The following is a 13,152-nucleotide window of genomic DNA, read 5'->3' on the forward strand; positions in this document are numbered from 1 at the left end:
TTAGTTATACCTTCGTAACGTTTTATTAAATCAATTAGTGCAGCTTCCGAAGCCCACATTACAAAGCGCAGCCGCCAGTCACTTCAACAGCAGCGCCTGCCATGTACGAGCTCTCCGGTGAGCAGAGAAAGGCGACCACCTCAGCGATCTCGCGCGGCTGGGCTGAGCGACTAAGTGGAATCTTGGCGATGAATTTCTGTTTTTTCTGCTCGGGAAAGAGCCTTGTAGGCGGAGTTTCAGTGAATCCAGGAAGCACAGCGTTGCGCCGAATTCCCTTGTCGGCAAGATCCAGGGCCACTGTTTTGGTGAGGCCAACAATGCCGGCCTTGGAGGCTACATAGCTACATTGTCCCCTGATGCCAGTCTTGGCGGCTAGGCTGGAGACGTTCACCACGACTCCTGCCACCCCTCCGGTCACCATGTCTCGAACAGCAGCTTGGGTCATCAGGAAGGTTCCCTGGGTGCGCGCGGACCAAGAAAAACACAGGATTCCACTGTGTGTCAATTCAAATTAATTGTCCTGTGATTGTAATGATTGTCTTTATACCAGATAATACCACAATATCTCCAGTGCACTAACTGACGAATATTCACCAGTACATTGGAATATGTACAGTATGATTGGGTCGTATATCCTAGGATACCCAGTATATTTATCGCGTAGAATACCATGTATACCCTAGTATACCACAGTGTGTCCAGTATACCACGGTATGGCACTTTAATAACGTCCATAAGAATGTAAAAATAAAAACTCGAAAACAAGACTTGCCCCTTCCCCTATTAGTGACATGTTATAAAACAACTTAATTACCACGGTGAAACAAAATAATTTTCGAACTGATTGACACAACATTCATTATTTTGACTAGGGCTGAGGTTGACTAAAAATTTTAACCTGATCAATCGCTGCGTGGTGAAAGCGCTACATTTGTATGTTTTAGGTTTGCCAGAATTTACCCGATTAACCGGTTTAAAACAAATTATTTGTGATTAAAGCATTAATCAATTAATTGGTAGGTTAATTGATCAAGTGCCCAGCCCTACTTTTGACAACTACTAAAATTACAGTCATGGACCCTTGAGTTCAGAACCAGTTTTGAACGACTAAATATACTGCCGCGCGTGCAGCCTACAAGTAGGCAGCGTGCGCGTGGATTAACGGTTATCGCGCCTGCCTCCCACGCAGAAGGCCAGGGTTCGATTCCTGGTCGCGGCTACACATTTTTGTTGACAGTGTAATTTGATGTTCTGGTGAATTCAAGAACCGTCCTGGCTGATTCGAGGTTAGAATGTTCTACGCGGCGAACCTTCTACGCCGAATGATCCAGAAACCCACGAGGGTACATAAGGGATTCCGCGAGGCTAGCGGAGTCAGTTTTCGCCCCAGCGTTCGACTCTAGTGCAACGCCGACTTCGACGCCCGCGACGCTCTGTTATTATATTTTGTAACCTTTTATTTTTGGCACAAGTTCGCCACATTAAACGTTTACTTCTTCCTGTTTATTTCTGTTTTTTTTGTTGTTTTTTTTGTCATTACCCTCGACATTTTGGTGGAGGTGCTGGGTACCGCATGCCCGTGCAGCGTTCCCCTCCCGGGGCCCGCAGTGCAAGCCCGATTCCAAGCCCTGTGAGAAGATTACTCAACGCGGAACCTGAAACTCGGACCAGTCGCCGAACCCAAGGTCTACACCCGGAATTCGGACTTCTGCCACCCAGGACCAGGCAGCCAACGAGGCCGACGATGGACGACCAGCAATCGCAGTCTCCGACCGCCGCCGTCGTCATCTACCTGCCTGTTGCACAGCGAACCCCGAAGGCCTTCCATGGCGAGACCCACGAAGACATAGAGGACTGGCTTCTGCACTACGAACGTGAAGCACGCCATAATGGATGGACCACTGAGCAGCGCCTCCAAAACCTCTACTTCTCCTTGGAGGGTACCGCGAGGCAGTGGTTCGAGAACCACGAGGCGTCGCTTACGTCGTGGGACACCTGTATCGCTGGCCTGAAGGAGACATTCACGAACCAGACACGACGGCAGCGAGCGGAAGACCTCCTCCAAGTACGAACTCAAGGGTCCAACGAAACGGTCGCCAGCTTCGTTGAAGACGTCCTCCGCCTGAGCAGCCGCGCCGACCCTCAGTCCACCGAGGAAAAGAAGCTGCGTATCCTGATGCGCGGCATGAAGGACGACATTTTCGGTGGGCTCGTACGCAACCCACCGACGACGATTCAAAGATTTGTAACCGAGGCGACGAACATTGAGCGTGCACTGCAAGCCCGAGCAAGCCACTACCAGAGGCTACCCGGCGTCAGCGCGGTTCCGCCGTCCGCTTGCGACCTTGGCTCCAGCATCCCAAGCATTCGCGAGATCATCCGGGACGTCGTCCGGAGGACATTAAGAAGCTCCTGCCTGCTACCCACCAGCCGGCTTCGGTGTCAATAGCCGAAGTTGTCCGTGACGAGGTTCAGCGGGCAATTCAACCGGAGGCTCCTGCCAACGTAGCTGCACCCGAGGAACCCACCGTGACCTACGCCGCAGTGGCTCGACGGCCACCGCCTCCTCTTCGCGCCTATGTCGCGCCGCCCCGACGCCAGTCTTCTGCGCCGCAGCACGACCGACGCCACGACGACCAGCCCCAGTACGCCAGCCAGGAGCCCCGTGCACCCCGGAAGACCGATGTGTGGCGAAAGGCCGACCGACGCCCGCTCTGCTACCACTGCGGGGAAGCCGACCATGTGTACCGCCGATGCCCATACCGACGACTCGGGCTGCGCGGGTTCCACCCAAGCGACCCGCGCCCCCGGTATGGTGAACGCCCTCGGGAGATTGATGAGTACCTGCGACGACCCCAGTCCCCCGAGCCTGCGTCCCGCCGAGAGTTCCGGTCGCCATTGCCGCGACGTCCAGCTTCGCCGATGCACCGACCCCGACGTGAAAGCCTGTCACCCCTCGCTCCTTGCCGGGGACACTAGGCGCGGCAACCCCTGGAGGTGGAGTTGCGGAAGACAACCGACGTAAAGAGCCTCCAAGAACGACGGAGCGCTCCCACTCTCCCGACGCTACGCATCACAACGACGCTCCTGCATCGGTGTCCAACAACCTGAACGTTGTTATCGACGGCCTCGACGCATCGGCACTCGTGGACACCGGAGCAGACTACTCAGTCTTGAGTGGGAGGCTCTCCCGCCGCCTTCGAAAAGTCATGACACCGTTGGATGGACCACAAATAAGAACCGCCGGAGGACACCTCATTACACCAGTCGGGAGATGCACTGCTCGCGTCGAGATCCATGGTGAGACGTGCCCTGTCAAATTCGTCGTTCTTCAAAACTGTTCAAGGGACGTAATCCTCGGAATAGACTTTCTCTGCGAGTATGGTGCCGTCATTGACCTCGGGGCAAACCAGTTGACGCTGCGAAAGCCTGTTCTGCCGCCGGTGGAGGCCAACACTACGTCATCCGCGATCCGAGTTATAGCTGACGATGTGAATCTGCCGCCGCGGTCGAGTGTTTTCGTCACCGTCATAACCGACGCAGCCATGCACGGTGAAGCTCTTCTGGAAGGCAGCGTCCAACTGCTCCTTGAAAAAGGAATTGGCGTCGCACGAGGCGTAACGGATCTTCAAGAAGGACGAACAACTGTTCTCGTGACAAACTTTCGAGAGGAACCGTAGTACCTAACGAAGGGTACCACCATGGGCTACGTCGAGGAGCTTCTGGCGCCAGCCGTGGTCACCGCAGTCTCCGAGGAAACCTCGTCGCCACAGCAGAAAAGCACGACGCCGCCGCCGCTCGACATCGACCCCGAGCTCCCAGCTTCGAAGCACCGGCAACTGGTTGATCTCCTCGCCGAATACAGTGACTGTTTTGCCACGACATCGAAAGTTCGTCAAACACCAATGGCAAAACATCGCATTATTACCGAGGACGACGCACTCCTTGCCCACCAGTCGCCGTATTGAGTCTCCTTAAAGGAAAGGAAAGTGATTCAAGATCAAGTTCAGGAGATGCTCGACGACGACATCATTCAACCCTCAAGAAGTCCATGGGCGTCCCCAGTCGTGCTTGTAAAGAAGAAGGACGGAACCCTGCGATTCTGCGTGGACTATCGTCGACTGAACGCTGTGACGAAGGACGTCTATCCGCTCCCCCGCATCGATGATACGTTGGACCGACTGCGCCACTCCCGATATTTTTCGTCGATGGACCTGAAGAGTGGTTACTGACAGATTGAAGTTGACGAACGTGACCGGGAGAAAACTGCTTCGTCACTCCCGACGGACTGTACGAGTTCAGAGTGATGCCGTTCGGACTTTGTGCAGTACCAGCCACCTTCCAGCGCGTCATGGACACCGTGCTGGCAGGTCTGAAACGGCAGAGCTGCCTCGACTACCTGGACGATGTCGTGGTATTCTCACGAGATTTCGATGAACACCTCAGACGACTTCGAGCCGTGCTTCAAGCCATCAAGACCGCCGGCCTGTCACTCAAGCCAACAAAGTGTCGGTTCACTCGTGGGGAACTAAAGTTCCTCTGCCACGTCGTGAACAACAAAGGTGTTCTACCTGACCCCGAGAAGACCCGCGCCGTAGCTGCATTTGCACCCCCGTCCGACGAGAAGGCAGTGAGAAGATTTCTCGGACTCTGTGCCTACTACAGGCGCTTTGTTCGAGACTTCGCCAAACTATCCGCACCGCTGACACACCTCACGAAGGACGCCGTAAAGTTCGAGTGGACAGAAGAGCACCAGAGGTCATTCGACGAGCTCAAACGAAGACTCCAGACGCCCCCGATTCTTGGCCACTTCGGCCAGTTTGCTGAAACCGAGATCCACACCGACGCCAGTAACACCGGACTGGGTGCGGTACTAGTCCAAATACAGGACGGCGCAGAGCGAGTCATCGCATACGCAAGTCGGACGGTGTCTAACGTGGAGAGGAACTATTCAACTACTGAAAAGGAGTGGCTCGCTGTCGTCTGGGCAATAACAAAGTTTCGCCCATATTCGTATGGAAGTCCTTTTCGCTTGGTCACAGACCACCACTCGCTCTGGTGGCTGGTGAATCTGAAGGACCCCTCCGGACGCCTCACCCGGTGGAGCCTACGACTGCAGGAGTTCGACATTACCGTGGTGTACAAGTCCGGCCGGAAGCACAATGACGCCGACTGCTTGTCGAGGGCCCCAGTCGAGGCCGGTCGTTCCTACACCAAGGAGGACGACGATGAGGGTTTCCTCGGCGCTCTGGATGTCAGCGACATGGCGGCACTCCAACGAGACGACCCTGAGCAACGAGCACTCATTGAGCACCTAGAGGGACAAGGAAGCGCCGTTCCCCGCGGTTTTGTACGAACACTGCCAACCTTCTCCATCCGACAAGGTGTGCTCTACAAGGAGAACTTCAGCGACAACAGCACGGCGTGGCTGTTGGTGGTCCTTTCCAGTCTTCAAGAAGAAATTTTTCAAGCCTGCCACGATGACCCGACGGCGGGACACCTTGGTTACAGCAGGACTTTTGCCAGGATACGCGAAAAGTACTACTGGCCCAAGCTTGCGAAGACAGTGCACCACAACACCCGATCTTGCCACCAGTCTCAACGACGGAAGAAGCCACCGACGAGACCGGCAGGACTTCGTCAGCCTATTGCGCCGCCATCTGCCCCATTCCAGCAAATCGGTATGGATTTACTCGGACCTTTCCCACTGTCGACGCAAGGAAACCGATGGATCATCGTCGCAACCGATTATCTCACGCGGTACGCCGAGACAAAAGCCCTTCCATCAGGAACGGCTGTTGAGGTCGCGAAGTTTTTCATCGAGTTCATCGTCCTCCGGCACGGCGCTCCCGAAGTCCTGATCTCAGACCGTGGATCATCATTCATGGCCCAGCTGACGCAAGAAGTCCTTCGTCTCAGCCACACCAGCCATCGCCGCACCACGGCGTACCACCCACAGACCAACGGGCTAACGGAGAGACTCAACAAGACCATCGCCGACATGATCTCTATATACGTCGACGTGGAGCACAAGACATGGGACGAGGCGCTGCCGTACGTCACATTCGCCTACAACACGGCCGTACAAGAGACCACCGGAGTGACACCCTTTCAACTGGTGCATGGGCGCAAGGTAACGACAATGCTGGACGCTATGTTACCCCACGAACCGGCTGTCGACGCAAGCGACGACGCCAAGGTAGTTGCTCAAAAGGCAGAAGAATTCCGTCAGCTCGCCAGACTCCGGATTAAGGCTCAACAACGGGTCGACACTGGCCGCTACAACCTTCGTCGTCGGGACGTCCACTTCCAGCCCGGAGACAGGGTGTGGGCGTGGATACCGATTCGCCGCCGCGGTCTCAGCGAGAAACTCCTGAAACGTTACTCTGGGCCTTACAAAGTGCTACGTCGACTCGGGGATCTGAACTGCGAGGTGATGCCCGACGGAACACGGACTTCGTCACGCCGCCCTCTACGACCGGAAGTCGTCGACGTCCTGCGACTGAAGCCGTACTACGCTCGATAGGACTGTGGACCTTATGTGTTCCAAATGACTCTTTAGTTTACCGTTCTGTTTTATTTGGTTCGTTTTGTTTTTGGGTTGCATCGGGACGATGCACTTTTTAAAGGGGGCAGTAATGTCACGCGCGCAGCTGGCCAAGCAGCGTGCGCGTGGCCTAACGGTTATCGCGCTTGCCTCCCACGCAGAAGGCCAGGGCTCGATTCCTGGCCGCGGCTACACATTTTTGTTGACAGTGTAATTTGATGTTCTGGTGAATTCAAGAACCGTCCTGGGGCTGATTCGAGGTTAGAATGTTCTACGCGCCGAACCTTCTACGCCGAACAATCCAGTCAGTTTTCGCCCCAGCGTTCGACTCTACTGCAACGCCGGCTTCGACGCCCGCGACGCTCTGTTATTATCTTTTGTTACTTTTTATTTTTGGCACAAGTTCGCCACATTAAACGTTTATTTCTTCCTGTTTATTTCTTTTTCTTTTTTTTTTTGGTCACCATTCGTGACAATATTTTCTCAATGATGAATGGTAATGCAAGAACAGATTGAAAATTGTCCCCATATCAGAGACAAAGCCTCGAGGCATCAGCATAGTTTTCCTACAAGAAAACTCGAGGCATTGGAATAGTTTATATATAAAGAAATATTCAGTTAGGAATGATAGCTCCAACTACAGTTTATTCCTAGAGCCACCAAAGAATGGAACAGAGTGCCGAATGACACTGTGACCTCAACATCGTCTGTGGCATTCCCTAAAATTAATAAAAGCGTTTTACTTTATGGAAGTCATTAAACACTACCCTGTTTGATCACCATGTGTCGGCATGTTTTTTGTTCTTTTTACCATGAGTCGAATGAACGGCTTTACTTTTTGTTCTCTTTTTGCGTGACGTGTATATATGAATGTGCTTTTATTCTGAATTTCTTTTATTATTATATCTTCCACTCCTGTAATATTCCTTTGATAAGGCTAAAACTATTATAAATAATAAAAAAATATCGTATGCAGGAAATATAGCAGTTTCCAAAAGGAAGAAAACCTTAGAATAATGTGTTGAAAATTTCGTAACTTAAAATGTACGTTAAAAACATTAAACGAAGACGTTTGACATATCTCTGATATTCAAATGTTTGACTGTTTAAACTGCATTCTGTGCCCCAAAGCAAGAGCTGTTACTTTTGGTACGTTAGAGCATGCCCTCTAGCTCACGCTGCTTTTTGTGATCCGTCCGCAAGCTAATGTCCGACGCCTGTACTGTATAAAAAATCGGTTACGATCAGTGTGGAAACATACAGTCATATTAGAAATAGCTAAAAAAAGACGGGACGTACTACGCGCCGTGTGTACCGCAAGAAACATCTGTTTTGAGCTAGAGCTTAAAATTTTCATTGCAGTGCTCGTCATTTACTATTACTTTTGTATTTAATGGCGCTTCCGGCGGACATAAAACTTGTGATTTCTTTCAGAACAGCTTGCTAGAGGATGTGTCGCTGTCGTAGCTAAGATCAGATGTTCCATCAAGGTTTAGAGTCCTTGACGCTGCTGTCATCCAAAAATAAGCAGCAGGCGCACACAATTTGCGCGATGGACACCGTCATGGTTACCGCGACCTATGCAAACAGGGTTCCGTGTTGGGGAAGGGCCCCTGTGGTGCTGTATATTTGTTTCTGACAGCTTGCATCTTCCACCTTGTGAGCCATAGCAGAACTAAATTGAAACCGACAGGCCCTCCGCTAGCAAGGCTATAGTCTCTTAGCTGTAAACGAAGTCGCGTATTGTGTTTTACCCCACCAAATGCAAACTTCAGCGGGTCGCGCAAATAATTGATTATGCGTGATCAATAATTTGTAGTGTGGTACGAAAATAGTTAACCGTAACTATGACTTCAATGATCAGCATCCTTTTATCCAGTTGTACTCCAAACGATCGAGGAAGCGAAGTTCTCTCCCAGATGTTGAAAATAGGTGTTAACAAACTCAATGTTTCTCAATTAACTCAGGCAGTGCTTTTACAAGTAATATAAGGCTTTTTTTTTTTTTTTAAACGATAGCTTTTTGGACGGCACTTCGCATACATTTCCTCTTCGTCGGTTGCCGTCGCCGCTTGTGCGAAGGGAAGCGAAGGGAAAGCGGGACTTCGGGCGTGCTGCGCGATGAAAGCGAAGAGGGCAGCCCTGGCGTCCGGCCAATAATTGCGCGACGAAGGGAGAATCATCCTGTTGTCTGCTTGAAATACTTGTTTTCAAACATTACTTGCGGTATACGAAATCCTGCATTCATTTGCTACGCATAATGTTGGACGGTTTTAAAAACTTCCACCGCGCTTACCCACCACTTGCTTCACGGATCACTGGTGGCAGGCATCAGTGGCGCCCAGGACGCGAACCACGACGGCTATGAGAATTACCCCCGTCGCACCTCCGTCTTCAGTAGACCTGACGGCACCATTCCACCCGCATTGCGCCACCAGGTTACAGCTATCGCTTTCCTTTCTTCACACGTTGTGTGCGAAAAATACGACATATTTTCTTTAATTTACCCATGACTTCAAAGCATAGTTGATTCGTTCGAATAAAAGCCTTCGCTGGAAAGGCTGTTCTTTCAGAAATACAGAATATTTTGTTTAAAATTTGTATTTTTTTTTCTTTCCGAAAGCGAAGCGGAAGTAGCAATAAAATATAAGTACTCAGATTAAAAAAAATTAGTACGACTAGGAATGAGGGAAGCCTGTTAGGTGTACTGTTAGATCTTCAAGTAAAACATCAATTCTGCGCATCAGCTTTCAAAACGTTTTGAAAAAGGACGCATTTTTGTCGCATGTAGAAATTGGATTTCTGTTGCAATTAAGATTTGTAATGTTCACAAGAGCGATTACAAGAAGGCTCAGTAACCTCATGAGAGAAGTACAAGTGCCACGATCTTAGTTTTGTTTTAAGAATCCTTTCTCCTAAGAGGGGGTACAGGGCCACAATGGGCCACAATCACAAAAGCGTAACCCATTGCCATTTACAAGCTCAAAAAGAGCATCCCGACAGTCAGATGTCCCTAAAATCTTAATAGCAAATCACTCAGACTTTAAGTTGAAAATATAAATAAATGAAAGCCCTTCTTATATCAATTAGAAAGAGCAAAAAAAGAAAAAAAAAGAAAAAGAAACGGTGTCCAGAACGTCAATAGGCAATCATCTAAAAGCTATCATTGCCATTTTATATTTAATGAGCCGGGTGCAGAAATACTAAACTTCCTTGAGAAACTTACTTGTGTTCTAGCTTACCTTCAGGTTGACGCCAATGACTCGATTAAATGCATCTTCACTCGTATCAACAATTCATGTGAACGGGGAGCTGGGGGCAGCGCAGTTCACAAGCATGCTGACAGGTTCTTCGTAGACATCTTTGATGGCCCTAAAGAGGGCTTGTACTGATAACGAGTTGGATACATCCACGTGCATTGCAATGTGCTTCTGGCCATCGCGTGCACCTGAAAACACAAATGCAGTTTGGTGTGACCTAACACGAACTTAATAGAAACAGGTGACAACAAATTTAAAACAAACAACTTCGTCAACCAACATTTTCCACAAGTGGTTTAGCTTCTCCATTCCTTAAAGGGGCACTAAAGCGCGTTTTGAGATCCTCTTTTTATGGTCATAACTCAATCTACGAGCTCTAAACATCCTAAGTCATCGGCGATAATTCCAGTATTTGTTCACAAAGCACAACACTGCCATCATGATGTTGCCGCTATGTTGCTGAGACGCAAAAATGCAGAACCAAGTTCATTGCCGGTTCGCACTCGGCATCCCCTCGGCACAGAAGTCACGCAGTCCCCTGGCAGCAGAACCTGCTTTTCTTGGACGCAGTTTGTGCAGTTTCCATAACGTCGTCAACATCGACAGGTCGTTGCGGAATCCGGAAGCGGCCATCTTAGCCCAATGAACGTAGCACAGCTGGCACTGCTCCGAAACTTCGCTGTTTTTAACGGCTTCGTTTGCCCGTTTGACAAAATTAGTGATAAAAACGACAATGCAACCGAGAGGTTCCGCACGCTTGGATTGAGAGGAAGAATTACAGGCGGCCTTCGTTGCCCGATGAAGCTCGATCAACTCAACAACCTTTATTAAACAACACGCGCGGCGTGCTTGAAAAACGAGAGCGAAAGAAGATCAGGCGGAAGGGCGGAACCTTTCTCCCGACAATCAGGAGAAGGAGAAAAACATCTCATTTCTCCCTTCTCGTGTCCGCTTGGGGGCGTGTCAGTAGAAGGGAGGAAACCGCGCCGTCACTCCCTTTTTCTCCTTCTTTTCTTAAAATGCGGTGCCCGATGTGCCAGCTGTGCGCGCCGGAGTGCTCCACTCGCTCCATCCGGTAGGCTTAACGAGAGCAACGTGAATGCACGATTGGCGAGACTTGCGACACCCTAATGGGCATGGGCCATGACAAGAGGTGTTGCAGTGCCACTGAGAAGTTTGAGTAAACGAAAATGCATGTCGTTGCCGACACCAGGATGGGGCATTGCAGTGTGAACGGCTGGAGAAACCTACCGCGTGAAGTTTCGCCCACCAGCATGCCCCTGCTGGACTACGTCCTGAACTTCGCAGTAACGTTACCTTCTAAACGGTTCTTTTTGATTTTCGAAACCACGGAGCCACTCAAACGATAGATTTCGGACCTTTTGTGCAGCAATCACCGGTATTCATTTAAGTAGGTTTCTTCTCGTTTTCAATCCAATGACTTTGGCAGTCGTGTCAGGTATATTTGTGGCACTGCTGACTCAAACTGAGTTGGCCCAACGTTGGTCACCATACATATTAAGAAAAACACTATAGTCAAACTTATATGCATGGTTCAATGTTGGTTGCGATGCGTGCTAAGAACACACCAAAATGTATTGTGAAGTTTTGTGAGCGCTCCGCAAATCCTATCATGCGGGTATGCTCCAAATAATCGCTGTCAAAATTGCTAAGTATTTTAATTTCTATCAACGTAAAACTGATTTATCAAGTTGAACGAAGCTACACACATCGTTAGAATGCTGGCACCCACTTGCACGATGGTAACAAAGTAACAAAATTTCTTAAAGTTATTGTTGTTACAAGACCAAATAAAAGACACCAAGCGCTGTCAGATGCCGCGATCATGAACAAAACCACCGTAGAACCTGGTGCCACTCAGTCCATAGACGGAAGTATGCACTATTCAATGGTCACGTGTGGATCCTATGTCAGAAGGGAGTTGGCGCGGAGGATGAAAAAGAGGCGAGCGACACGGGACTCTGGAGGATGGCTTGGGAAAGCTATACGTGGCTCACTTCATGGCCCCCACCCCGCGTGCATCGCTGCTTGAACCACTCAGGGTTTCAGCCTCCGGAGGTCGCAACAAAATATCACCTCAAAAAAGTTTTGCTTTTGATATAGTATACTTCAATGCTGAGGGGGAAGTCTAAGATGAAACTTAAACAACGACACCAATGTCTTACAGACTGTCGGACTGTCCGCAAAGTTTGACTCGATCATTCGAATATTTTATTTAAACATGAACGTATAAAAAAAAAAACGACATCGGCAACAACTAGTTTGTGATACGCTGTGAAGGTAATAGTAGCTTGCACAGTGCTGCTACCCCGAACTATTGCGAGAAGACGTGGTTTTATCTTGCGTCTAATTCGGACACGCTCGCGCAGGGGGGTTGGACATTGTTGGAGCACTGTGGAAGCTATGCTAGCCTTCGCAACGTAGCACACAATAGTTTACACCAAGAATAGTCATTTCATTTCCGAAGTAAGCTCTAGCTTTCTACCCAGTAAGACAATTAGAATCACAAACCTGGAAGAGCATTGGCCACGGCTTCAGCCGCTGCCAAATCGATGTCAGCGACGACCAGTTGAACACTTTTTTCGGCTAAGACATCGCATATCGCCTTGCCGATGCCTCCCCCGCCCCCGGTGACCACGGTCAAGCGTCCGCACATGGATCGTTCCTGGAAACTCGTCGACATTTCCTTCAGGTAGGCGATTTGATGGGTTCCGAGATGTAAGCACGTCCTCCGAACCACTGAAGAGCTGTGTCAACCTGCCGCTTCTATCCCTAGCTACTGGAGCGCTAAGTGACCGATAAGAGTGCCGATAGAAAAGAAGATTATTGAAACAGGGAGAGGATCGACTGGACCGGTTTTCCATCCAGGCTGAAATTACGGCTAAAAAGGCAGTAACAGTATCAAGCAACCGCCACCAGTTCTCAGACAAGCCGATCCAGATAATGAGGTTGTTTATTTTTTCCCTCTACAAAAGGATGTGCTTTAAGGGATTAGGTTTTAGTCGGTCTGCTTTAGTGTGTTTGCTTTAAAGGGCCCCTGAAAAGGAAAAAAAAGTACTTTTTTAAACAGTCTGGTTTGGAACAAACGGGTAAAAAAATTATTTTACGCGAAAATAATTTTCTCAGGGCAATATTGACGGCGCGAGACGTGATTTAGTCGCTAGTCACCTCCTTTCCTATTGTTTTCTTTCTCGGCAATTCGGGCGCACAAGGCAGAGGTGGATCGGCGTCGCCTTCTCGTTGAGATGGAAAGAGAGAATCACTATAATTACTATCCCATGACGTCATGCACTTTGCGCTCGGAACTTCAAATAAGTACCTTGCA

General features: G+C 49.7%; 1 pseudogene; it reads right to left on the reverse strand.

Annotated features, from left to right (window-relative positions):
* Positions 1 to 7: 7 nt before the first annotated feature.
* Positions 8 to 12,548, reverse strand: LOC120842740 (annotated as a pseudogene).
* Positions 12,549 to 13,152: the final 604 nt, after the last annotated feature.

The sequence above is a fragment of the Ixodes scapularis genome, unplaced genomic scaffold (assembly GCF_016920785.2).
Source record: "Ixodes scapularis isolate PalLabHiFi unplaced genomic scaffold, ASM1692078v2 PGA_scaffold5__190_contigs__length_132052651, whole genome shotgun sequence".
Taxonomy (NCBI): Eukaryota; Metazoa; Arthropoda; class Arachnida; order Ixodida; family Ixodidae; genus Ixodes; species Ixodes scapularis.